Consider the following 4,434-nt stretch of genomic DNA (forward strand, 5'->3'; position numbering starts at 1 on the left):
GTCTATAAAATTTTTCTGTAGTGCTTCAGCAGAAATTATTTTTTATAAAAATATCTGTGTAGTTATAACAACAAAAACATTTTTGTAAGCCCGGCTTACATGTATCGATATACCTATAAAGCTAAAACGCTATGCTAATTTACTTTTTGAACCTTCTAATGCTCTCAGATCAAAGCTGTTTTTAGTAGCCAATTACAATGATACTTTTAATCACATGATTTTGTCTGCACGTGCGCACTGTTGTTTTTGTTGCTGCCAATATTGTTATAGTCACTGATTTTGTCAAGTTTCCTGGTATTTTAGTTACAACATCGTGACAGTATTTGTGAAATTATACCAATAACTTTTTTGAGAGGCAGTAGTAATTAAAGGAAAAGAAGGACAAAAATTTTAAAGATTGCAGGTTGGTTACTAATAATATTGTAATTCGATGTACAAAGATTTTACAAAAAAATTCTGTTGTTAGTAAAGGCAGTCCTTGGGTTTTGAACTTCTTAGTTACTGACTCTATTTGTTCTTTAATGTTTTGTAAATGTGCCTTCTCTTTGAAACTCTTGAAACAACCTCTACTCTCAACAATGCATCATCTTCACTTGCTTCTAGTGTAGCTTTTAAATCATCAAAAGGGCTTTGAGCCTTTCCTTGCACTAAACAAACCCATTGTCATGAAGTAGATTTGAACTCATAGGAACCGTAAAGGCCAGAACAGAACTGCCCCATATGGTTTCTAAGACTGTAATTCTTTACAAAAGCAGACTACCACATCTCTTCAGTGGAGTGACTGGTGGGTTTGAACCACCTACTTTTTGGTTAGCAGCTGAACACTTTAACCACTGGGCCATCAGTACTTTGCACTAACCAAAACCCACTGCCATTGACTTGATTCTGACTCATAGTGACACTATAGGACAGAGCAGAACTGTTCCTTAGGGTTTCCAAGGCTATAAATCTTTACTGAAGCAAACTGCCTCACCTTTCTATCACAGAGTGGCTAGTGAGTTCAAACTGCTGACCTTTTGGTTAGCAACCAAATGCTTTAACCACTGTGATACCAGGTCTCTTTGCACTAGGTAAGGTTACATAAGAAAAACATGCACCTGGTCTAACTTAGCTACAAATTCTTAAAGATGCAGTTAGGAACAGATCTCGTTCATAACCCGAGGACTGCCTATCTTCATATAATCTAAGCAATATTACATTTAAGCAATTTGCAGCTATATTCATCCTATATTATTCTATGATTTAAATTGAAAATAAGTGTAACTAAGGATTTTGTATGGTCTGGTATGGGAGTAAGTCCATGAAGGGGGGTGAGTCCATGAATTAGCACACGGGGTGACGCCAACCCTAGTGACACCACTGGCACTATCTTTCTTCCTCCTATGAAGTCTCTGTCCCCAAACCTTTGTACTCTCTTTATCATAAAAGTAATAAAAAATATTGACATTTACTATTCTGCAAATATTAAGGGTCAGTTTTTGCTCTTTACCTCTGGCCTTTCCAATTACTCATCCATTTATTCAGAAAATAAAGCTGAACATTGTGATCCATGCCAAGCCCTGTGTAAAACACTAGGGATACAATGATGACAAAGCCTATGTGGTTGGGAAATCATATAATTAAAACATAAAGTGATAAGTGCTTTAATTAAGGATTGGACAAAGGAGGAAACCACAATTCATTGCACTTGAGACTATCTGTACTTTTTCTCAGTGTCCTTCAGTCCTCCTCCACCAACATGTCACTTGCATGTTTAACTACAGGAATCCTCTGTTCCCCTTATCCACATGGCTTACTTTTTGTTTTCTAGTTTATACTGCTTGTCCCTCCTCCTCTCTCCAAGTGGACTTGCTTGGCAAAGCTACAGGGCTCATCTTCCTTGTTATCCATCCCATCTCTGTGGTCAAGATGATGAATCTCAGCCAATGGTGATGACACTTGTCACTGCATTTTGATGAAGAAAGGAGAGCTAAGAGTGTCCTCTGCTGCATTAACTGAATCACTTTTTGAAATTATAATTTTGCTTTTTTTCCTCCATGTCATTGTTTCCATTTCTCTGGCAATGTTAATTGACAAGAGACTTCACTGTGCTATTTTTCACAAAGGAAGCCATTAATATTTTAGCAATTGCAGAGCTGGTTCAGGATAGCAGCCAGGAAATGGCCTGAGTTGTATGGAGCACAGCTGGAATGAAGACAAGAGATGCTGATTGGCTGACTTGGCAGCTCTGATGAAATGAAAGCCTATAGGGGGTAGGTGACTGAAGGTGGAGAGGTTTATAGCTGGGAGGAACAATCCAAATGATTGCAAAAGAACACAAGTCAAGAAAACAGTAATAAAGTAATCCAATAAGAGAAGCCTGGGCCAAATAGAATAGAGGAATTGTTAGGGAGAGAAAAACTATTCTTTGCATCTAGGCCAACGACAATGACAGTAAGGACAATAACAACTGGTTTATACTTTATATTATGCACCAATCAGTAAGAACTAAATGTCAGGGTGAGGACTAAATCCCAAACTCTCTCTATGCTTTCATCATTCAAATCTGTCTTTCTACTAATTTGCTCCACAAACTTGGATAATCCATTTCCCTTATCTAGGCCAGATCTCAACAATGAGAACATTTCTCTAGGTAATCATCGTAGTTTTTTGCAATTATATGAACACTATCATCTACCCTGAAATACTTGTAAAAGGCTTTGTCAAAATGAAGGACCCTGGGGTTGGGTTGAAGACCTAAGTCTTAGCTCTGACTCTGATAGAGAATACCTGTTTAATATCAGGCAAGTGCCCAAGCTACTGTTTCCTCATCTGCTCCTAGGAATTCCTTTCCCAACAGCTTCATAAGATGGTTAAAAAAAAAAAAAAACACTGCCGTCCAGTCGGACCCGACGCATAGCAACCCCTCTTTGGGTTTTTGAGTCGGTATCACTACAGAAGTAAATTGCCCAATCTTCCATCCGAGGAGTGGCTAGTGGGTTTGAACCATCAGCCTTCTGGTTAGCAGTCAAGTGCCTTAGGTGCTATGCCAATGGGAGAATAAGACTCGTGACTCACAGGGCCTGCTATCTAAAGAGCAAAGACAATGAAGACACAGAGTGTTGCAGGATATGCTCCAGAAGCAATAGAAGGCCCTGAACCAGTCTTAAGAGTCACAAGAAAGTTTTCTTAGGAAGCCAAACCTATGCTTGGCCCTGAAGGACAAGTAGAACTTCCCCAGTGAGTGGGAAGACTGTGAGCTCTGGGTTCATATTGCCTGGGCACAAATCCTGCCTCTACCATCATACACAGTTGTATGACTTTGACCAAGTCACCTACCTTCTTTGAGGTGTATTTACTCACCTGTAAAAATAATAGTATATACATCATGGAGTTGCTGTGATGATTAAATGAGCACTGCATATGTCATGTATCCACTAACTGTGATAAAAGGAATGCGCTCTGGTGGTGCAGTGCCTAGGGCATTTGACTACTAACCAGAAGGTTGGTGGTTCAAACCCACCAGATGCTCCATGGAAGGAAGACTGGGCAGTCTACTTCCATATGAGTCGTCATCACCTCAATGGCAGTGAGTTTGGTTTTTGGTTTTGTTTGCATATGTCATGTATATAAGTATCCACTAAATGTAATAAAAAGAATGAGAGTATTCATAGGATATATTAGAAATTTAGAAATAAAGATAATCAGCTAAAATGGTTATTAGTATAGGTGAATAAAAAGAAAAGATTATGAAAGATGTGGGACATAAATTTGACTCTCATACATTCATTTATTAATTTGTTCTGTAATTAAATCAATAAATTATTAAGTGCTTATTTTGTGATAATCAATATTACTTAGTGCTTATTATATGACAACCACAATGCTAGCCAGTTCCTACATTCCAAGGGATTATAAACTAAGAGAGTAAGACAAGTAAACAAAACCATTGCAGTATAGTTTGGTAAGTCTGGAACAGGTATTATTTCAATAGACAGTGATGAGGGATTAGGATGGGAAGGAGATGCTAGCATTCCAAGCAGTGGAAAAAAAAATATGATTGAAGGTGTAAAAGGATGTGTGGGCTTCAGGAAATTTCACCAGGAGGCACAAGGTGGTCTGGGAGGTCCAACATGCAATCCTAATACCCTAAGAAGAGATTGGTTGCTCACATGACCATCAGATGCCATTCCACTATTTGCACATATTAATTGCAATTCATTATTTTTATCTGGAACTCACACTTTAGCTGGGGCCTCTTGGCCTTAAAATTCTGTGAGTTTTGTGAAAGATTCCACCAAATCCCCAACTCTAAGCCTTGGAAAGTTTCTCTCTGTCCTGGCTTTTCATCCATGAAGCAGCTTGACTGCTTTGACCCAAACATGAAAATCAATACTTTTTTGAGTTCTTTCAGAAAAATCCATTCTCACAAAAGCATTAGTGAATGCACAAACT

Source organism: Orycteropus afer, unplaced genomic scaffold, assembly GCF_000298275.1.
Source record: "Orycteropus afer afer isolate SDZICR_OR568_19922 unplaced genomic scaffold, OryAfe1.0 scaffold00044, whole genome shotgun sequence".
Lineage (NCBI taxonomy): Eukaryota > Metazoa > Chordata > Mammalia > Tubulidentata > Orycteropodidae > Orycteropus > Orycteropus afer.